The sequence below is a fragment of the Vulpes lagopus genome, chromosome 5 (assembly GCF_018345385.1).
Source record: "Vulpes lagopus strain Blue_001 chromosome 5, ASM1834538v1, whole genome shotgun sequence".
Classification (NCBI taxonomy): Eukaryota; Metazoa; Chordata; class Mammalia; order Carnivora; family Canidae; genus Vulpes; species Vulpes lagopus.
Window position 1 is genome coordinate 120,417,572 of NC_054828.1, and position 23,528 is coordinate 120,441,099.

Below are 23,528 nucleotides of genomic sequence, written 5' to 3' on the forward strand. Positions count from 1 at the left end.
CCGCCCCACAGCGCGCAATGGGACAACCAACCCCCACCCAGCGCCTGCTGCCCGCTGGCCTCAGACAAGCACCCAGCAGGACCACACAGAGTTAAGTTCCAGGCCCTGAGCCGGCACGTGGGGGGGAGGGGGGGACAGGGGCAAAGGATGCACGGGAAAGGTGAAAGACACTTTTGTCTGACCTCATCCAAGGACCCAGTGGTGTCTGGATTTTCTCATTGTTTTTGTTTGATCAAAACCCACATTAGGAATCAGAGAAAGGGGAGCGGTGTTTTACAATGTCTGGTAGGCTTCTAAAGGGGGTGAAACCTGCACCGTACAGAGAGTCTGAGCTTCAAGAGAGGATAATAGCAAGCAGGAATGGCAGAGGAGAAGCAAAAGCACAGCAGAGTCTTCCCTCAGACACCAGCATTTTCATTTGGCTCATGGAAGGCAAGGTGGGGAGGCAGGTGGCTGGGAAACAGGTGTTTGGGGGCCCTCTGTCCCTAATCCCATTGTTGTTTGGCTCTCCCAGGCCTGTCCTCTCTTATGGAAGAGGATCCAAAGCATTTGTCTACACTGCTGTTTGCAAGCCTCTGAAGAAGGTAATTTGCATATACAATAATCATCTTTAGCGTAAGATCTAAGATTATTCTAAAAATATGCTTATATTTTATCAGCACCTGAGAAGAATGCTTCCAAATCTCTCCCAGCAGTTAGCTCTTTAATCATTTCAAATCATTAAGTAACCCGAAAAGTCCAGCATTGTTTACTTGAGAATGAGATATGTTCAGAATCTCCATGCACTGCAGAGCGCATCTGCAGTGCAGAAGAGCCAGGAAGCCAGGGCCTTCTCACTGGTCTGAATAGCACCTGGGAACTAGAGGGAGGCACCCATGGTGGAGTTCCGAGAGGACCCCCCTCTCGGCATCTGTGAAAACGGGGCACAGAAAGGACAGGACTTTACTGGGCACATATGGGGGTGTGGTAGAAAAGGGGCTCAGATTCAAGAGACAGACTGGGGTTCTCATCACGCTGTACCCAGGGGGAGCCCTGTGAGCAAGTCACTTAGTGGTTCAACATGATGTTTCTTCTTCTTCTTCTTCACCTTCCGGGGTCATCAGGGGGATCATATGAGGCAAATGGAATAATCAACAGGGAAGCATTGTATGGGCCATAAAATGCATGTCTGTTCCCCAGAAATTCACCCCTGACCATTTACCAAGGTTGAGTCAGGCAAGGTGGTAAATGCATTTATACACACACACACACACACACACACACACACACACAGAGTCATGCTCTCACCCCGTGTGTCTAGGGCATCTTCCCCTAATCTCAGTCATCGTTGCCACAATGCCTGCTCTGATCCATTTAACCGCCTCCTTCCTCCCACACGCCACCTCCTTTTTTCCTCCCTCCATTAAAATGTCTTTATGCCACATAATATGGCCCATCCCCTTTTCATTAACCATGTGCATGGAAAAACATCTGGACAAGCCAGACATTAACTTATAAGGGGTTAGTCATTGGCTGACAATAATACTCCCTCCTCCATGGTTTCCAGAACTCCCTGGGTCAGTGGAGACATCTCAAGCAAATGCGGGCCTCGGTGCATATGTCTTCCAGGCTTCCATAATTCTCCTTGCTTTGGACACTCTTGGTAGGTCCCCCTCTCTTACCCACTTACCCGCAGGTCCATGTCGTCCCCCTCCTCTCCCACCCCAAACCTGTCTCTGACCCTTCATTCTCTCTCAAATCCAAATGACAGAAAGCCAGTGAGGTATCAATTTGCTTTTTAAATGGAAAAAGGTCTACCTGTGAAAATGAAGGTGTTCTTATCTCTGATGAGGAGATGGTGAGTGAGGGAGTATTAGTAACAGGGGTGAACGTTTGTTCCACTGGTTCCTTTTGTTGGCATCTCTTTAAACAGCAGCCTGAATGTCACAGGAGTACTTGAAGCGTTTGCAATTCCCCACAGTGCCAGCCTTTTTCCTGTCTCCCTGCACTCACCGTGATCTCCCTCTGCTTGGAATATCCTTCCCAACTGGAAGCCTTTGTTTGCTCACCCAACTCCCTTTCTCTTAGGACACCTTTCAGTTGCTGGTCACTACCCTCTGGAAAGTCCCCTTGCCTATCCAGGAGTCTGTACCTCCCCTTCACACTCCCTCATGCTTTCTGCCTCTCACTTAGGTATAACACCTACCATATTGGATTTTCATTGTTTATCTTCAACTTGGCGCTGAACTCCTTGAAGGCTGAATTTCTAGACCCTTTAATAGGGTCTACGTGTTTATGAGGTGAATTACTGAAAACTCCACATGTGCTTCTGATGGAAATTGATATACTTTATTTCTTCCATCAGGTAAAGAGAAAACATATCAACCATCACATCAATCTCTGCTTGGATGCCAGGCAAGAGATTAAATCTAGTTATTTAGCTAGAATGCTTTTATCCCAGACTACTGCTCCAAGGATCTCTCTTCTTTGACAAAACTATTTGTATGCTTATTTTGAATGCCCTGTTATATTATTTTTATATTGAAAGTACCTTAGGGGCGCCTGAGTGGCTCATTCAGCTAAGCCTCCAACTCTTGATTTTGGCTCAGGTCATAATCTTGGGGTTATGAGATCAAGGCCCTGGTCAAGCCTTGTGCTCAAGTACAGAGTCTGCTTGAGATTCTCTCTCTCCCTCTCCCTCTGCCCCTCCTCCAGTTTGCATTATCTCTCTATATTAAATAAATAAATAAATAAATAAACAAACAAACAAATAAATAAATTATTTTTTTAAAAAGTACCTTAAATATTTGTGGTCTTCAAGTCCATAGACTTGAATTCTAAGCTATCTCTGCCTCTGATCAACTCAGTGATATCTCCTCTCTGGCTCTCTGGACTTGACAAGATGATCCCCAAGGTGTTTGCCAGTTCTAAAAGCCTTACAGTTCACAGATAAAAGGACATTATTTATAAATTATTAAATTTAAAGAAAACCTTCTGTAACAGAATATGGCTTAAGTCTCCAGGCACAAAGGAATCCTCTCCTCAGGTCGTTGGAGATGTCCTCCAAGGATCCTTGAGCATTTCCCAATTTGGGTTCCATGGAACACCTGTGTCAGGTCAGAAGACTTTGGACAGGGCAGCCCCGATGGCCCAGCGGTTTGGCGCCACCTTCAGCCTGGGGTGTGATCCTGGAGACCAGGGATCGAGTCCCACATCAGGCTCCCTGCATGGAGCCTGCTTCTCTCTCTGCCTGTGTCTCTGCCTCTCTGTCTCTCTCTGTCTGTCATGAATAAATAAAATAATAAAATCTTAAAAAAAAAAAAAAGACTTTGGACAAGCACATACTATGTCCCACCAATGCCTGGCCCATGCTTCAGCATAGTTAGGGCTCTGTCTGAGAGGTCAAGCCATGAAAATACTCCAAGGAATGGACTTCCAGAGTGCTCACAATTGGACTGAAACTTACCTCTTCAGTCACATTTTGGGCTCTTCACACTTTTCTCCCTGCCTCACTCACTCCACACATCCTCCCCGACCCTGACACACACATTGCCCACTCTTGCATTCCAGCCTGACACAATAGATCCATCTTTCCATTGTGTTCATGTATACTCTCTGAGCCTTGGCCTTGTCCACAGCCTGTTCCTATATGTCCCCTTCCCTACCTGGCAAATGCCAACTTCACCTGCAATATCATTATCACCCATTCTTTTAGTTTTCCTTGAGCCACGAATAGTTTTTAGTAAATCCTTCTACTGTGTCCCCTCATACTTCGTACAAGCCTCTAGTTATAGTTATACTCTTACAATATGGGCACCTGTTTAGATTGGATCTTCTCTATTAAGTTGCAGGCTCCTTGAAGGCAGACATTATGTGGTTTTGCTCATCTCAATATCTTCAGAGCCTGGTGCATTACAGATGTTCAGTGACTACTTCAAGAATAAAGAAGTAGATGATGGATGGATGGATGGATGGATGGATGGATGGATGGATGGATGGGTCATTGAGTGGATGGGTGGATGGATAGATGGATGAACTAAGACCTTAGTTCAGACTTCAGGGAGAGTACAGGAAAACAACTCAGAGGCACCAAAGACCAGATGGGTCAACCTCCTGGTTTTTCCTTCTCTTGGAGAGTTCTGTGCCTATTTTAATAAACCTCCATTCCTGTGATGAAACTTGGGGTCTAGCTTTCATTACCAACTAGACAAGTGAAAAGTTTCTCCATGGCAGAAACCATTAGACACAACCCCATGGTCTTTTCTGATTCTTCAGTAAAAATATCCCCAATGGTTACCTGGATCATAAGGTGACCAACTCTTCCAGGTTTTCCTAAGTTTGTCCCACTTTTAAAAAACTGAAAGTCCAGTGTCCCAGGAACTTCCTCAGTCCAGACAAACCAGGACTCTGGTCATCCTATTAGATACACTGAGGCCCAGGATAAAGCCTACATGTCCAAGCCTCCCATGCCAACAGGGGAGAGCACATGACTGAGTTCTTTCAAATGGGGTGGCAGTGGAAGAGGCCTATTCAGTCTCTGGGACAGGAGGAATTTTCTATTAAAATTTCTTTTGAAAAAAAATCACAACTTCTTACTGCAGTGATAATAAGGAGGAGATTGTATTGTATCAAGTTACAATGGTGAGAAGAAACCAAAAGATCTTTCTGGAGGAGCAAGGCAGAAAGTCAACACCCTACTGTCTGCTGGGAGATCACTCTCTCAAATGCACCCCACTCTTCATCCTTATTGTTTTTCACTCTTCATCTTTAAATGCAGCTGCAAACACCCATGAGTGTTGGGTAGCTGCACTGACTTCATGTCTCTTGCCTTTTTCTTTTTTTCCCCTTGGTTGCAAAGAATTAAATCACTCACCATCCCTCGGGTATGGCATATTGTCAGCAGCAGTATGCACAAAGCCTCTTCCTGTTTTTATTGTTTATTTATTCCTTTATTCCCCATTCCACACTGGCATTCCCAGCCCACCCTCCATAGGCAGCCATTCTAATGAGTTTATTGATAACCTTCTGTTTCCCTGTGTCCTTGTAGAGGGTTGTTTTGAGTGCATGCACTTTTAATTTATGCAAATGGAAATTTGTCCTTTATCTTCATCATCTTGAGTGTTTCACTCCACTCGAGTAGTTTTGACCCCCATCCCTGTTTGTTGCTCTGTGTGCATCTGGTCTGCTCCTCTTTTTTTTTTATTTTGCACACCGTCTCCTCCCCAGTGGCGGGTGCTCAGAATGCCCTACATTCTCCACCACTACCACAGTACTTGAACAGGACATCTTGCACGTGCCCAACTTAGGGACCTGGGAAGAATTTGAGAGGGTCATACGTACCCAACAGCAGCATTGCTGGTCATAGGGTGTAGGCAAGGCTGAGAGAAATATTTAGATACTTATATGCCACTTGATAAATAGTCCTGCCCTGCCCCAAAGCTCCCTGAGCATCCTTCCTGTTGTCTCAGCCTATGTCCAGGATCGCCCAGAACTTCCAACCATCCTACAGCCGAAGGGCCAATGCCTGGCCCAGCTACAGCTGACAGTCTTTCCAACAGTTGTTAAATATTTTAACTATTGCCCCTGGATATGCACATACTTGACTCGATGGTCCCAGTCCTTATTTCTTCCTAGAGCAACAAAACAACAAAAAACTTACCCAAAGGACTCAGTCCAATCTCTTGGACTTCTCAGGACTTGGAATTCTCAGAGCCGCAGAATCCCTGCTGATGTTTCCATCTGCATTACTGCGGTTGCGTCCTACCCAATGTTGTGCAGAGACATGGGAGCCAGCAGCCTGTGACCGCTCTCCTGATATCAGGGCCAGCACCCAAGGCAGCTGTGCCAGCAAGTGAAGCATCTCTAGACTCAACCTCCTGGGTTTGACCTTGGCTCTGTTCCTCTCTAGCTGTGTGACTTGGAGCATTTCCTCTCTCCCTGACCCTCAGCCTCTTCATTGGCTAGATGCTCCCTGACAGGGTGGGAATAAAGTTCAAATAAGATAATGACGATACAGAACAATATAGAGGAAGGAAAGAAAAAGCCTCTTGGTATCCAACTCAGCATAAAATTATCTGTGTCACCTTAGCCCTCACTGTGTCTCTGTGTCTCCTATGTAAAATGGGGATCATTATCCCATATTGTATCCCTTGATTATTATGAGATCCCGTGTGCTGCCTTGACACTTTTGAGGTTCACAGGACTCCTGGAGGCTTAGCCAGGAGTTCTCCTGCTCTGGTCAGATGTGCTCCCCCCCCCCAACACATGGGGAAAGTCTCCCCTTCTGGCTAGTAGCCCTATTGACTGGACCAGCTGCACCTCACCTGGTCCTCACCTAATGGGTTTTGCCTCCGGGCCAGCCTGTGGAATTATTCAAACAAGCCAATCACATCCTCCTGCAGGAACCAAGAGTCACCCCATCTTCTCATCACTACAAGGCCTGCCTCCTTGGAGCCTCTGCTGGTTCTCTCTGCTCCCAAGCATTCCCAAGTGGCCTTGTGCAGTGTGTGGCACCCCCCTCCCCCTGGCTGTGAGTACACGGGACTAATAAACTGCTATTGGTCTCATCTGTCCTGGGTCGGAGATCATGTGTTCAAGACTCATCCTATTTATGGGAAGAATCCTCCTTCACCAACCAGGTGACTAGGAGGTTATCAGAACAGGTACCTCTCTCAAAGAGTTGTGAATCTGGGGCCTTCACCACTTCGTGGAGCTATTATATAAATGAACGCTATATATTGCCAATCACTGCAATTCTTTTACCTGAGAGAAAAAAAAATTATTTGTGTGTAGGTGTGTGTATGTATTCAAGTGATCTTAATCTCAGCTGTTATGAAAAATGCTTAGTATTAAAAAATATTACATACTATTTTATTTAGCTCCTAAAGGCACCAGGAGGTTTTTTAAAAAATTGAGATGCTTCAAGAATTTTTTATTTTTATTTTTTTAGCTTCTGAAATGTCAGGTTCCATGGTGGTGCAGCAATGCATTACAGGTATTTTTTGTAACTACCTTTAGGACATCCAAATCCATGTTCAGGCTCAGGTCATTCTGTGGCTGAAAAGTATGGAAAATTCTATCTTCTTCTGAACTAACAGATACATTTCTAGGAGAGCAAATCTGTTGTACAAGATGAAGGCCCACATGCATCCCTATTTACACATGAATACACTACAATGCACACACCTGCATGGGTGTGCATACACCGCCAGGAAGCTACAGATGTTTCATCCACACACACAGACGCACACAGGTACCCCCTCGCATCCACACCCAGCGGCACTTGCCAGCAGTTCCCTGAGATGTGAAAGCCCCAGATTTCTCCTTCATCAGAGCAGTAAGCTATTATGAGTTATAATTTTTTTTATTTTTTTAAAGATTTTATTTATTTATTCATGAGAGAGAGAGAGAGAGAGAGAGAGAGAGGCAAAGACACCAGTAGAGGGAGAAGCAGGCTCCATGCAGGGAGCCTGACATGGGACTTGATCCTGGATCTCCAGGATCTGGCTCTGGGCTGAAGACAGCACTAAACCGCTGAGCCACCCAGGCTGCCCTCATTTTAAAGATGATAATACTATCATTTTCGATGTATACTAGGTTGGATGTAGGATGCTGAGTCATAAAGAGCAAGGGCAAGACAGCTTGATCATTAGCCATGGAGGTACACTCAGGGAGATTCAGGAAGAAGGGGATCCCCTCCCACATGCTGATTCAGGGTCAGAAGAAGGGTAAATTAAGGGTGGATTAAGCTCCTACCCTAACCTCTGTACTCTTCTCGGGGCTGCTCCTCTCGACCAGTTTATCAGTTGACTCAATCCCTGCCTGTATATCTTGATGTCTCCTAGATCTCAACTTCTACCTCTAATCCCAGTCCTCTGAGAGGCTGCTCAGAGCTGCATATTGTGTTAAGGACTTTGGAAAATGCAAAGATAAAGAAACAATCTCTGCTCTCAAGAAATGAGCATTCTATGACTTAATTAACTGAGAGATAAATTTTAAAAGTCAGCTCTAAAAATGTACAGATAATTACAGGAGTTGACACAAATCTCAATAATGCTTAGTACCTGTAGAACCTTGGGAATGAGAACTTCCACCCTCAGAAACTTGTGAGATGTTTATTTAGGGAATCTCCTCTGGTCCTAGCAAATCTTTCTTAGTCAACTTCAATTTGTTTCAACATTCTCTATAGAATCCCATTCAAGTCTCCATCTTAAGCCCTGGAATGTCTCCATTCCAACCCAATCCTCAGGTCTCATCCTTAGCATGTAACCTGACCACCTGCTGACCGAGACAATAGAGGTTACAGGAACTGTGGTCCCTCACCTTCCATCTTGTCCACCTCAAAGTCTCTGAGGCTTATACATTTTCTCTTTTTCTCTTGCTTTGAGGAAAGATGCTTATACCCATGTACTTTGGAGAGCCAATATAATGGTCGCCAAGAGAAGCAAGACCATAGAGAAAGAGAGGGATTTTTAAAAATATTTTATTTATTTATTTGAGAAAGAACACAAATGAGGGAAGGGTCAGAGGGAGAGGGAGAAGCAGGCACCCCGCTGAGCAGGGAGCCCACAGTGGGGTTGATCCAAAGACCCCAGGATCATGACCTGAGCTGAAGGCAGGCACTTGATCGACTGAGCCACCCAGGTGTCAGCTTGATCCAAGGATCCCAGGATCATGTCAGCTTGATCCAAGGACCCCAGGATCATGACCTGAGCTGAAGGCAGGCACTTGATCGATTGAGCCACCCAGGTGTCCCAAGAAAGAGAATTTTATAAATGATCACCGGGATCCCTGGGTGGTGCAGCGGTTTGGCGCCTGTCTTTGGCCCAGGGCGCGATCCTGGAGACCCGGGATCGAATCCCACGTCGGGCTCCCGGTGCATGGAGCCTGCTTCTCCCTCTGCCTGTGTCTCTGCCTCTCTCTCTCTCTCTCTCTCTCTCTCTCTCTCTCTCTGTGACTATCATAAATAAAAATTTTTAAAAAATTTTTAAAAATTTAAAAAAAAGAAAAGAAAAACAATAGATATAAAAAAAAATAAATGATCACCAAGGAATAGATTACAATCTTAGAATACATGTCATTGCATAGTAGAAATATGTATGTTTCAGAGCTATATCAAGGCTCTACCACTTACCACCTGTTTGGCTTTGAGCATGTGACTCAACTTTCATGTATGAATTCCTTCAACCAACATTTGAAGATCTACTGAGTGTCAAGGGTACTAACTGCAGCTAGAATTCAGCTATTATAAAATGGAGGTAATAATGCTATGAACCTGAAAGTTTGTCTTGAGGCATTGGTGCCCCATCAAGCACAGGAAGAAATAATAAGTGTGAATTATCTTCCTTCCTGGTTTGTAGCACCCCTGCTCCTATTCTGTATAGAAAGAGGAATTCCTCATAAACAAAATAAATTTCTAGTTTGTTAATGAGAAGCATCAATATAAATCCCACATATACTTCAAAGTATACCCTTCTGTTCTCACAATAAAGTTCTAGGTTGTAAGCAGCTAGTTGAACAACATTCTCATTCGACGTAAATCATCCCAGGATTGAGGCTGCAAGTCTTGCCAGATGATGACAGGAAGGACCCCTTAGGCCAGGGGGCTGGCAGCACGGCTTCCAAATATGCTCTCTTTGATGATCAGAAATGCTGTGTTGTCATTCATTCATTCCCTGGCAACAAAGGTTTTCCAAACATTATTTCCACTCCAGGATCAGTGCAAAAAACTGGGATGGTTGAATGTGAATTTCAGGGATTCAGATTTACAGGTGCACATTTTTAAATATTCTCTATTTCTCTATCCCTGACAGCTCTTGAGAATCCATTTCTGTGTGGCAGCAGAAAACGCCTTTGGCAATTCCAGGTAAATCTGGTGATTCCTAGAGTCAAATTCTGTAAGATCAGCCCTCCCTTATTCTCTGGAACACCTGTGATCTGTGGAGGCCTGTGTACCGTCACCCCAGAAGTGAGGGTAAGTGAAGGAATGCACCTCAATGGCCTCTGCTGGACTGGACTGCCCAATGCCTGACCCTCATCCTATCTGGTCATGCATTACTGGTTTCTATGTTTCCACTGGGCTTGTTGACTTTATTGTTCTCATGGTCCTGACCTTCATGCTTTGGGTCCATCACTCCACCCTCAGCACAGCTGCAGCCTCTCTGCAGGCTGTGAAACTCCCAACCCCATTTCCTACACTGCATGGAGTGTGTAGCACCCTGCAAGATACACGTAGACCCGCATTCCCCAACAGCTTACTCAGCTGCCACTACCCTGTCTCAAACGCCACGCTGGGAGCAGATCTCTCTATATGGCTTCAAATATGGACACTGGTATCCTTTGATTGGGATTCTTCCAAATTGACCTGGACTTTCCCTCTCCCTCCCCTTCTTTGGGCCCCCACCAGCTCTCCCAGATCTAAGTTCCATAGGTCTTCCCGCCATCTCTCACCTGGCTCCAACAACTCTAGGAAAACTGGCTTTTCATGTATTTCCTTTCCCATTTACTGTTTGTTCTACAGCCTTGGCTCTTGAGCTTCTATAATGAATTCGTTTCTCTCGAAGTTGTTGATATGAGTGTCAAGAGCCTATTTTGCAAGTCAAAAATGAAACCCTGACATTTCTTCCTCTTTGCATCCCTATAATCCTAATCCTGGCCTCTAACTAAAAGAGGAGAAGATTGTATATAAAATCTATGGGAAGGGGAAGCACTCTGATTAATATTTTAAAACATCATCTCACCACATATTAACCATACATGGTCCCTGCCATTGAAAGGCTCATAGTCAATGGGAAATTTTCATCAAACAGCAAACAGGCCCACTAACCATATCTAATATAAACTCCAAAGATTGGCTGTAATTATCAAACACTGGTTTGTAACCTAACCCGTGGATTTAGCTCTGTCCCTATCCTAACATTTCTGGGGCTATGACAGGAGCACAGGTAGAGGTCCACAGACCCTTATCAGATACTCTTGCCTTCCCATTCTGGTTCCTTCCAACAGCATAAAGGAGCCTCATACTCATCCTAATGAACACATCAGCCCACTCATCCAAGATGTCTGTAAGGCCTGGTTTTAAGCCTGCCGTACCAAAATTTTTTTTGTTTTCTCTGGTGCATTATCATTGGAGACCATGTTTAGGTTAATGGCATGAAGTGGCGGTTCTATGGACCATAAAATAGTGTAAATACAAATCCCAACCCTAATTGTGAAAGTAGAAAAAAAATTATTCCACCCAGAATCCAAATTGAAACAGACAAGCTTTCTTGTCAGCTCAAATTATTTATCAAAGGGTGGACTTTTTCTTTTTAACCCTTTCCTTAGTACTTAGTCTGCTGTGCATCCAGGCTCTATGGAAGGGTAGTAATTACTTTCTATATTCATTGGATTTCTGAGGTTAGAGCAAAAGATGGGTGGGGGCAGGCCTCAGAAAATGCCAGGGTGATAATCCTTCCTCAAGGAATGGGAAAAATATAACTGCATAGGAATAGAGGAGACTTCTGCTTGGCCAATCAGCCATCTCCCAAGAAGGCAATGCAAACATGGGACAAGTGGTGAAGTTGATTTCAGATAGTAGTGGTGGTGGCTGTGGAAGCAGCCATCCAGAATGGCCTTGATTCTTGCTCATCCCCAAGTACAGATCCTCGGGATTCTCATGTACTCTGTGAGCTCCCAGGAAATTACTTTTTGATTAAATGTATCAGTCATATTTCAGTTACTAGCAGCCAGGAGTTAAATCATATTGAATCATATTGAGTTCAAACATATCAGCCCCACCCCCCATCATTCTGCATCTTGGAATCTTCTCAATGAGTAATTTGCCAATCATTGTTCTTCTCTATCTTGGGCAGGTCTGAGTGACATAACTGTGACTGCTATGTGCCCAGTCTCCTGCCTGGGTGATATCCCCAGGCTCTCAGCCATGGCTCCTTCTTCAACAGATCAGTCCATTTGCCATTGCAGATGACCCATGGTCTTCCACTGGAAGTGATGCCAATGGTCTGAGGGTGGGACTGGCAGTACAGGAATCCTAAGACTCTGCACCTATACCAGGCTGGAGCCCAAGGCTGCCCCACAGCACCCAACTTAGCCATGCTATGGATCAAACAACCTATATTATTACTAAAAGCTCCACATAATGATCAAGGCATTGGACTTTGCTTTTAGATAAGCTCTGCAATTTTCACAAATACCACAAAGGCTTTTCCTCATCTTCTCCTCATTGAACACCTGCAAACCTGCAAGCCTTTGAAGTAGGTATCAGTGTATAATTTGAAAGGCTCATCAAAGTCACCAAAACTTAATGTAGAATCTTTGGCCATTCCATCAGAGTTCAGAAAGTTGGATTCCTTCAGGAGAGAGGAGAGCTCTTTAGCAATATAGCAGAGTTGGTAGGAGGACATGAGTGGCTTGAAATCACTGGTGGTCACATTGGGACCTTGGACAGGTTCCAGGGCAGTGGTGTCAGATGCTACCCATTCCCTACGAATTTGCTTGCTTAAGTTGGGGGTAGGGGTGGGCAGGGGCAATGTAGGGGATGCACTGGTAGGAGATACATTGCTAGATTTAGCAAAAACCTAAAAAGGTATATAGATACACACAGGTATATATGGGTGTGTGTGTGTGTGTGTGTGTGTGTGTGTGTGTGTGTGTGTGTAGTAGCCTTGGGCTGAATGTTCATGACCTCCCAAAATTCATTGCCTCCACAGTGATGGTATTTGGAGATGAGGCTGTTGGGAGGTAATGAGGTTTAGGTTAGATCCTGAGAGTGGAACACTCATGATGGGATTAGTGTCTTTATAAGTGTCACACTCGGGGATGAGCTCTCTCTGTCTCTCCAGAACACACACCAATGAAAGGCTACATAAGCACAGAGAAAGAAGGTGGTTTTATAGAGGCCAGGGGAAGGGTTCTCACCAGGAGCCAAATCTACTGGACCTGGACCTTGGACTTTCCAGCCTCCAAAACTGTGAGAAATAAATATCTGTTATTTATGCCACCCAGTCAACTTTCTCTAAAATACCCATGTTGAATAATGTGCATTGATAAAACTCTCTGCATACATCAGAAATTTATTTCTCACAATTCTGGAGGCTAGAAAGTCTAAGACCAAGGTGTCAGCGGATTTAATGTCTGGTGAGAGCTGGCTTCCTGGTTCACAGACGGCTATCTTCTTGCTGTGTCTTCATGTGAAGGAAGCCAGGTAGTTAGTGTTAGAACCCAAGTGACTTATGGGACACCTAGTCGGTGTTCACTGAGAACTGGAGACTTGCTTGCAGTGGAAAACCCACACATTTGGTATCAGAAGTGGCATGAGACTGAAAACTTATTCCTACAAAGAGTTCAGAGAGCAGAAACAGGAACTAAAGTATGTGCTTTCCTGTGATTTGTTGTGTCAGGGGTTCATGGTTTCTCTGAGCATCAGGCAGACACTAGAGAATGTAGCTCAGCTTGGGCCCCCTTGCAGGTGCGCCCCATGATGGGAGGGAAGCTGCCCACCTAGCCCAGGGGGACCATCAGCAAGAGGCCCTAGACTAGGCACTGGTGGCCGGAGCTGAAGAGGAGTGGAACAGTCAGGTCTTCCATGTGCAGGGACTGAGCAGTGGGGATACTGGAGGCCCCTAAAGCCCACAGAGCATATCAGAACCTACTGATGGCAGCCAGAGTGGCAGAGGCAGCCAGCAGAAGGAACACTATCTGCCCCCACCCCACCCCCCATCCCCAGGTAGGCTAGTTCTTTATCCTTCATCCAGGGATGTGCTCACTGCAACTCACTCCACCTCACACTGGGTCATACCAGTTCACCTCAGCTTTTGGGAGAGTTTACACACCTCTTCCCAATGCCATGTCCAGCAACATCACACCAGCAACTTGAAAGCAGCCATGGTGGGCCATTTACCACACAGAAATAGGCAGATGCTACAAATTGGGGAATCTTTTCTGGAGAGCTGGTCATTCAACATTTACCAGCACACCACCGCCCCCTTTCCACCTCCCTGCCCCAACATTCTGCTGGATTGAAGACTAGAGGAGGCAGGAGAAGCAGAAGGAGGTGAAGGGGAGGAGGAGGAGGTAAAAGAGAACATGCTCTCTCCCCGCTCCAAGGCTGTTGAGCGTGACAGTGACCTCAAAAGGCCAAGGAGAACAGCTCTGAATCTCACATGAGCCTGGCATCATGAACTGGGCGGGGCCAGCCTTAATAAAAGAAAATCAGCAGAATTGAACTCTGCCCAGGACAAGGGACCTGGGACACTCTCTACTCCCAGGTGTGTAAGACTCAAGAGGGGTGACTTGTTTCCCAGCCCTTTCCACACCTCTTCCTCCTCTAGGACCAACTCCAGCAGAGAGGAGAGAAAGAGGGAGGGAAACAATCGTGTGTGTGTGTGTGTGTGTGTGAGTGTGTGTGATTTGGGATCCTTTCTTTATTTTTAATGAATTGGCCACTGCTGTGCTCCTGTGAGTGGTCATGGCTCCTTTGGTTCCCACCAACTGGCCAGCAATGCTCATATGTGACAAATGTCCGATGTGGATGGAGAGGAGAGGTGTGCACACCTCAGAGGACCTGACAGGGTCCTTCCACACATGCCACTAACATGGGAGACTCCAGCCTAGATGGCTGCCTCTTCCTTCCCTACCCACTCTTCCCCCAGCCACTTCCACTCACGGTTGAAGCCCCTCCCCATAGATGGCCATCACAGAGGGCAAACCTGCAAGCCCCAGGGCCCTCCATGGTATCCCGCAGGCCATGGAAAACTCATCCTTCTCATCACACCAAAGGAGGGCAGTAGACCCGGTCCCCACCCAGGGCTCTTCCTGCTTGCTCAGGACAGCTCAGCGCAGGACTGCGACATCCCTGCCCAGGCAGGTGGCCAGTCTCACCTTTATGCCATATCCTTCCTGAACCTCCTGGAGCTTCCCACCTCCGAGCTTGTGGTGGGCACTTACCTCTGCTGGGGCACTTGGTCCTTCCACTCTGGGTCCCAGAGATACATAAGGGCCAAGGGGAAAGCAGGAGGGAGGCCTGGGCTCCTGACCCCAGCCACACACCCTCAGACCTGAGACTATCTTGCTCAATCCCAGTCTCATTCTAGTATGTCGCCTTCCCTGGATAGGGCCAACTATTGTATAAAGGGGGGCTTAGGGCACGTTTTATTTCAGGGGGGCCTTCCAGCAACTAAGCCAGTCCACAGCTCACGGGGCTCTCATCCTCACCTGTGATTCTGCGGAGCCTCCAGAAAATCATTCGAGAGGCCCGGGCGCCCCCCTGTGACCTGCATTGGCTATTGCACCCGCACAAGATTGCAGCCTCCGGACAATTCTCGAAGCACTCAGACCCTTCCTATGCACAGAAATGGTCACATTACCGTCTGACTTCCAGGAGGCTTCCCATTAGCACAGAAGGCATGCGGATGTATATGCCTCTTTTTTCATTTAATCTCCCAAGACAATTTAATTTTGCTATTCTTGGGCATTTTTTAATGTAAAAAAATTATTGCACAAAACTGTGAAGGAATTGTGAAATATTGAGAAATAATCACTTACATTACACTCCGTAATTCTCTCACCGGCTGTCTGTGTGTCTGTCACTCACACACGTACACACGTACACATTCAGAGGATCTTTATTCTTCCAGGTAGGAGTTGAGGATGGAAAGAGAGAAGGGAACTTCTTGCATGTTTTCCTGAGTGTGTGTCCATCATTTCCAAAGGTGCTTTTTACGTGAGAACCTTGTGGTGCAGGATCTTCCTACTTTACTGATAAGGAACCTCAGTTCAGAAGAGTTAAGTGACTTTCCCAAGGTCACACAGCGGGGGACGTCAAGACCAGGAATCAAGCATACCCCTTCTATGACCCCAAAGCCCTGTTCTGTCTGAGATCCTGGACCTGTCCAACTAGAGCTTTCTGCTACGCCTGTGCGGGGTGCGGGTGCGGAGGGGTGTCTTCGAACAACCTCAGCTGGGACACCTTCCAGATTTGTTGTCACTGTCATGGTTGATCAGTCTCACACATCCAACCAGAATGACTTCAGCTCTTTCTCATGCCCCCCCCCCACACACACACACAAATGGGCACTGAGTCGTTCCTGGGCTGTCTTCTCCTATTCCCATTAAATGCTCCTCTGTTGGCTTAGGGACATTCCAAACTCTGAGAATTCTCCCACAGTTGTACTTAAATAAGCTCCTGTTCCAGCTGATGTGACCAGCCAGGAAATCCCAAGGTGAGTGAGGAAATCCCTCTGTGCCCCCTATAGTACCCAAGCCCTGCTGTGTGGCAGCCAGATGCCTCCACCCCATCCCCTCCCACTGAGCCTCTGCCCACAGCTGTAGTTCAGCCACCAGGACCCTCATGGGAGGAAGCGTCCTTTAATGAGAAATCACTCTGCGTCCCAGCTCACAGGGCCTCAGAGATCATCCAGCCCGACAAGCTCCTTGTACTTACAAGGACATGGAAGCCCAGCAAGGAGAGAGGACTTGACCAAAGTGCTCAGCAGGTTAGGGCCAGAGGCAGCTCTGCAGCTAATCGTGGATCCTAAGAGAGTGTCTTCAATGTGAAACAGAAAGAAGGCTAAATTTCCAGTGTTGGGACCATCGCTGGCAGCAAATTAAAAATCAGAGGCTATAACACACTGATCAGGGCAGCTGCTCCTTTGTCACCCACAGGGCTGTAGAATGGGACCATCACCCATGGACTGTCCTCTGAGCCTTTTCCCCCCACTGGATGCCCAATTGGAGTTAGCAGCTGAGTAAACTAACAGAGAGAGAGCTGATCAGTGTCTCATGAGCCAGGTCTGTTCTCGAGGAGGTCATCGAGAGAGTGTGACTGCTGTTGACCCTCGAGCTTGACCTGGACAACCGCCCTTGTCTGCGATATATGCTCGGCCCACTGTTCCCACACGAGGAGATGGTTCTAAGGACACAGACTTGAGAAAGCAATGGGTTGCTGAGAGCTTCTGGGCAGTATATGTGATTAAATCCGGTTAAGGCCTCTCTATAAGATCCTGGCGGATGTCCTGGTGGAGATCTCCCCATCCTGCGGTGCCCAGGAGAAGCCTCGCATGCAAGGTCTCTTGTGTAAGTACAACCATCACCTAGCAGTCTGGAGTGGCCTTCCTCTCTCCCTGCCCTCTGCATACGGGGCCAGTTTCAGATCGCACCCACGAAGTTCCTGAGGGTGCACGCCAGCCCAGTGGGGGCTAGTCACCATGAGAGCCATGAGCATTCACCCCTGCAACCCTGGTCTCTAGCACAATCCCTGGTAAACAGTAGGTTCTCATTTAAAGGGTTTTAATCCATAACATATTCTTGCCACGGAAAAGTTCTCATTCCGATGAGGCTTTGGTGTGCGTGTATTCCCAATTACTCATGCCCTCGCCAACGTCGCCCAGTCTCGGTCAAACATCACACGGGCCTTTCCTAGCAATTATCCATTTAACTTGCACGTCTGACCAAAAGTGGCAGAAAAAAATTTTGGAAAAATATATCTATTCTAGCTCATCCTAAAGTTTTCCTTTTCAGCTCAACAAAACAAAGATCTTTTTAATAGAGATGTCAAGTTTAGCAAATAAATATAAAGGATGCATTGCTAAATTTGAATTTCAGATAAACAGTGGATAATTTTTTACTATTAGTGTGTCCTAAATATTGCAATATTCTGAGTCATATCTGCAATTCAAAATTAACAGGGCGCCCTGTATTTTATCTGGCAGCCCTACTTTGGGGCCTCCACCTTTGAGTGTTTGTGGAACATTATGACAGATGTGAAGGCAAGCCTTAGGAAAGAACCAGAGAATGTGGGGCCTCCTTATAGGACAACTGTTTAGGGTCCTGTCTTGTTGCTGCGAAGGGAGGAAGGGCAGCTCTAATGGTTTCTCCTGGTGATTGCAAGCTCCGCTGAGGGCAGCTCCATGCTGATAGGCCAAAGAGAAAGCAGAATTTGTCTGCAGAGATAAAAGGCCAAAAGGCTGGGCTTCTTGCTATAGTATGGGCTGCATCTTATGACGTGAGGGATCCTACCAGGCTCTTATGATGGGTCTGAGAGAGCCGCAGGCCTCAAGGTTCTGATCATCTCTCTCTCTCTCTCTCTCTCTCTCTGTGCATGTCTGTCCATTTCTGTGTCTCTGTGCATATATGTTTGTGCGTCTCTGTCTCCCCACACCCCTTCAGCTCCTCTTTCTCCTGCTGTTTGGTAAGCTTCTCTCAATACGTCTCAAAGCAGAGAGGGGAAGACATTGGTGTACAGACTCAACAGTAGGATTTGTGCTTTTATTGCATGTTAATTCATATAGGAGCTTTGGCTTTCAGACATGGAGCCACTACTACAGGTAGGTGATAAGGTTCTTCTTGTCCACATGGACATAGAGGAGCTAACAGTGGTATTTAGGAGGCTCATCACCCCTCTTCATGTTGTTCCACACACGCAGATGTAACCTTCATGACTCTGGAGCGCGTGGGAAGCCTCATGCACGTGATCCTCGAGGTCCCACATGGCAGAGACAAGTAAACTGACCTTCTTGCAGTTGATGAGTGCAGCTTTGACCACTCTGGATTCTCATGGGGTCTGGGGAGCCATGGCAGTTCTCCTTGGTTTTAATCATGCCAAAGGATTGCATATTTTGAAGGTAAAGCTCAAACCCTGTTTCCCATAAATCCCCGGTACCTTCTGCCTTTCTTAGCATTAACCAGCCCCGTTTGCCATCTGAAGACTATTATTTCACTGGGACCTGGACCTCTGGACCTCTGGGCATGGGATGACTATAGATTTCACATTTGAATGCATGCAAGCATGTAAATAGTTGACTATTACCATTAAGAAACAGCTGTTTTGGGGGTGGCTAGCCCTTCAAAAAGGAGCTACACATCTTCTAGAAGCCACAAATGATTATGGAGAGTGCTTAGACTTGAGTTTGACCCACCTATCTTCTTCACCAGCTGTGTGACCCTGAAGAGAGCTGACACCAGGGTCCTGCTGTGAGTGGTGTTCACAGCCCCTGTAGCCCGGGAATCAAAGGTGGGTCAATTTCTAAATCTAAGAATATCTTGTTCTTCTGATGAAAGCAATTTATGAATTATGAATGAAAACTTACAGTTTTTCTCTCCCCCACAAAACTAACAAAGACTGTTTTTAATGTTAAGAAGACATTATAAAGCAGTTCAAATTCATTATGAAATTCATATTTCTTGACCTTGTGATACCCCTTTAAAGAACATGTGCATAGACTGACTATAGAAAATATGATTATATAAATATTATGGCATCGTTAAGGAAGTTGGAAATCTCAGACTTTAAGATGGTTTAGACTATGGTGTCTCTTCATCATTAAATAGTCATTAAAACACTATTTAGTCAAAGAGGTTTTCAAATTACAAGAGGCAAAATGCCATTTGCAAAAAGAAGCAGACGCTTTTTTCCATAAAATTCTAAGACATATATTTTGCATAGAGAATGCAAATGGATTTATTTCATAACCACTCAGCAATATAGCTTAGCTATTACAGAAACAAACTTTAAAACAAATTGTCGAGATCCTAACTACTTGTGGTTCTTGGAGGATTCGAGGCATTACTTTTTCTGTTAGAGCAAACATTTCCTCCAAGCAGCACTCGACGATGTTCATGGCGGGCACAGCTGCAGCCTGCCCTGTGGGTAACAGAAAAGGAGCTGTTTGGTAGCACATGAATATCTGGGGCTTTTTATTAGCCTGTTGGACTACGTAGGGACTATTCCTGCATTGGGGCCCTTGGTCGCAGTCAACAGATGCCCTGTTCTAAATAGGCCAATGAAAGTTCTTCATTCAGGAAACTGAAAACTTCAGAGTTAGAGCTAGTCTTGGGGTACACCTAGCTTGGCCTTCCTTCATCTTCATTCCCAGATAGACCTTCCCAGTTATGGCAAAGATAAACCTACAATAATTTGGAGGCTTCTTTACCTCCAATGATAAAGATGGCCATTTCTATGCTTGGATGCCCCCAGGCCATGTAGGTGGTATACATGTATGCACCAGGGCCAGCCCAGGTGGCTCAGTGGTTTAGCACAGCCTTCAGCCCAGGGCATGATCCTGGAGACCCGGGATCGAGTCCCACATCAGGCTCCCTGCAGGGAGCCTGCTTCTCCCTCTGCCTGTGTCTCTGCCTCTCTCTCTCTCTGTTGCTCATGAATAAATAAAAAATCTAAAAAATAAATAAAATAAAATAAAATAAAAAATAAAGTATGCACCAGGTTGAGTCATGGATATATTGCTTTCAGAAGGCTCCAAACACAGTTCCATGACTAAAAATTCATGGTATAAAACATACTGAATACTGTTGTAAATGCTGTTCATCAGTTTTCAGTTTTTAGACTTGATCTATAAGTAAAGCACAGAACAACTCACTGTAATTAGAGAACAAAATGTATATGTTATAAATTTTACTGATGTGGGGAACCTGGGTGGCTCAGTCAGTTAAGCACCTGCCTTAGATCCTGGGATTACCCGCTTGGGGCTCCCTGCTCAGCAGGGAGTCTGCTGCTTCTCCCTGCCCCTCACCCCTGCTCCTGTGCTTGCTCAATCTCTCTCTCTCTCTCTTTCAGATAAATAATAAAAGCTTTTTTTGAAAATAAAAATAATAGATAAAAATCTTACTGATATTAAAAAAAGGCATTAAGAACAATTAGGAGGGATCCCTGGGTGGCGCAGCGGTTTGGCGCCTGCCTTTGGCCTGGGGTGCGATCCTGGAGACCCGGGATCGAGTCCCACGTCGGGCTCCCGGTGCATGGAGCCTGCTTCTCCCTCTGCCTGTGTCTCTGCCTCTCTCTCTCTCTTTGTGTGACTATCATAAAAAAAAAACAAAAGAACAATTAGGAGGTTCATTGCTTGAAACAGGTAAATGCCAATTTCTTTAGCTTTCATAAGGCAATCTCTAGAATAAAAAAGTATAGTAACTGTCTATAAGGAAAGCTAGTTCTACTTTGCATTTTCAGTTTGTCCATACTGTTTGACCTTTTTAAAACAATTTTGTTATATGATTAAATACTTAATAATTCCATCATCTCAAGACTGAAATAAGGGCAGCAGCTTCTTTCTGTAGTTGAGCTGGGATGTCTGTCTCCAAGATGGATCATTTATAGGGAGCACAGTCTCTGACATTAGGGGACCACCTACCCCCCACACACAGCCCGCCACCCCACTGTGGGGAAAAGTCATGTAAGGCTAACTCTCCTCCACTAAGCTTGCTGATTTACCTTTTTGATAAATTTTTTTGTTTTGTTTTGTTTTGTTTTGTTTTTTGTTTTGTTTTGTTTTGTTTAACCAGAGCTCTTTGACTTGAGGCGAAAGAAACTAGCATTTACTCCATCAATCGTTATGCATGGAATTTAATGGCATTATCCATTTAATCTTCACACCTGGCCTGGGAAGTAAGCTCTGCCCCCATTTTGCAGATTAAAGACTTCATGAATTTTGTGAGTTTGGAGACATTGCTCAGGTCCTTCCCTAACCCACCACTTCTCACTGTCTCAAGTTCTTAGGCCACAGAACTGGAGCCCCACGGCTGTTCCTCTGCCTTGGTACCCAGTCTGCTCGAAGCCTGGCTGGGAGCAAGGGATGTCACCTTGAAGCCCAGGAGCACGACCCCCAAGGTGCGTGCTGGAGCATCCCCGACTCTCCCATTCGCTCTGCTCTTGGCTCTCTTCAGTCCAGGACCATGTCTGCAGGATTGCCTGCTCCAGCCGGAAATAAAGTTTCCTGATTGGATTCTTTGGTTTGCAGCCAGAGGGCCTCCCTGGCAGCCCAAACATCTGTCCGTGGCCTTCACAGTGAGCCTGAGTTGTGGGGTGACCTAGAGCAGCTGGATCGGGAAGAAACGACTGGATGCCTGCTGGCTTGGGAGACTTACCTGCAGCTTTGTCCCCAAAGAGGAATGGCAGGGCATTCCCAAAGGGGGGGAAATAGCATCTGCTTCCAGCTCCTGCTTCCATAAAGCTGCTACCAGGTCCTTGGCATTGCGAGACATGCCTGGAGCTCTGGAATAGGAGCTGCTATTCCCTCCTGGTATTTAAAATCCACACACACAAACAAACAACAAGGCCCTAGCATTTCTCTGACACCTTTTGCTCCTTTTAAGTAGAGCCCTTTATAATGGCACCTCCTGGTCCCTCTGTCCCCCCAGGGGCCCGCTTTGGCACCTCCAGCCCGGCTATCCCCCTGGGGGGAGAGGTGGACAGGGAAGCACCAGAGTAGGATGGACTGAAGGGGCCTTGAGAACCAGAGACCCAGGGAAGTGACTGGGGCAACTTATTTGGTTTCCTAAACTTATTCAACCCCCCTGCCCTGGGATTTTTTACTAGATCCTTCCCAAACAAGAAAACTGCGAGATCAAAGGCCGGGGAGGCATTTGTACTTCCTTAAATCAGCTATCAACAGAGAAAGAACTCTGTCCCTCCCCCTTTCCTGGAATGTTTCATTTTCAGTTTTAATCACAGATATTTCCTGTGTTCAGAACTGTCCCAGACAATCAATCGTTCCTCCCGTAGGATCATCATGCTCTAGTTTTACACTCAGGTTCTCCGTGTGAAATGAGGGCAGTGCCGCTGAGAGGCCCAGGTGAAGCCCTTTACTAGCCACAGACCCCAGGCCATTTGCTTTACCTCAGTGAGCCTCATTTTCTCATCTGTAAAATGGGGATGATGGCAGCTACCTCACAGCCCTCCTGGAAGTATTAGGAAGAGGCAGGCCCAGGGTAGGCGGTCTGTTTGTGGCAAGTCTTCACTGAAGTGAACATTTCAGAAAGAACAGAATGCTTGGGGACTGATCAGTATTTCAGAATGATGTCTTTTGCGCTAGCTTTTCCAGAGCTTTCCAAAACGAGGCCCACCATTTCCTTCTCACCACTCCTGGTCCCTCCTTCACTCTACTCCTCAGTTCCTGTAAGAATGCTCTGCCCTCACTCCCTTCCTACCCCTGCAACCTCCGTTCTCACATCCTGTAACCCCTCAACCCCTCCATCTGTGCTTCCAATTCCCAGAGTTCCTGCACCTATGCCACTGTCCTTTCTCCTCAATCAGGGAATGCCATTTATATCTTACCACTAGATCTAAGAACAGAGATCCTGCCTCTCTCCCAGATACCAAGTGCAGGCCAGGAAACATGCCATGAACTCCTGAATTCTTCTTCAGTGCATAAATTCATCTTCATTGCCTACCTTAAAGAATGAGTCAAGCAAAAAATAAAGGTATTTGCTCCATTCAACCCCTTAGCTTGGCATTTGATCCTTTACAATCTGTACCCAAACACCCACAGCCCACATGCCCACGTGCTGTGCCTCTCGCCATTCCTGCTTTTAAAAAAAAATAGATTTTATTTATTTATTTGAGAGATAGGGATGAGTGTGGTAAGGGGTGGATGGAGAAGCAGACTTCCCGCTGAGCAGAGAGCCCGATGCGGGACTCCAGGATCATGACCTGAGCCAAAGGCAGACACTTAAACCAACTGAGCCACCCAGGCGCCCCCATTCCTGCCTTTGTACCTCAGCTTTGCTGTTCTTTCTCCCTCGACATGCCCCTCTGCCCCACC

General features: G+C 46.2%; 2 long non-coding RNA genes across 4 annotated transcripts; both read left to right on the forward strand.

Moving 5' to 3' along the window:
- Nucleotides 1-455: 455 nt before the first annotated feature.
- LOC121492014 lies at nucleotides 456-12,451 on the forward strand. 2 transcript variants are annotated; one of them, XR_005988098.1, is made up of 4 exons: nucleotides 513-584; nucleotides 6,381-6,508; nucleotides 9,792-9,844; nucleotides 11,832-12,451. It is a non-coding gene; the product is annotated as an uncharacterized LOC121492014 (long non-coding RNA). The 2 variants fall into 2 exon arrangements; XR_005988099.1 differs by lacking the exon at nucleotides 6,381-6,508 and having other exon boundaries at nucleotides 456-584.
- Nucleotides 12,452-14,351: 1,900 nt separating this feature from the next.
- Nucleotides 14,352-23,177, forward strand: LOC121492013. 2 transcript variants are annotated; one of them, XR_005988097.1, is made up of 5 exons: nucleotides 14,352-17,052; nucleotides 18,402-18,599; nucleotides 18,910-18,988; nucleotides 21,271-21,373; nucleotides 21,478-23,177. It is a non-coding gene; the product is annotated as an uncharacterized LOC121492013 (long non-coding RNA). The 2 variants fall into 2 exon arrangements; XR_005988096.1 differs by lacking the exon at nucleotides 21,271-21,373.
- Nucleotides 23,178-23,528: the final 351 nt, after the last annotated feature.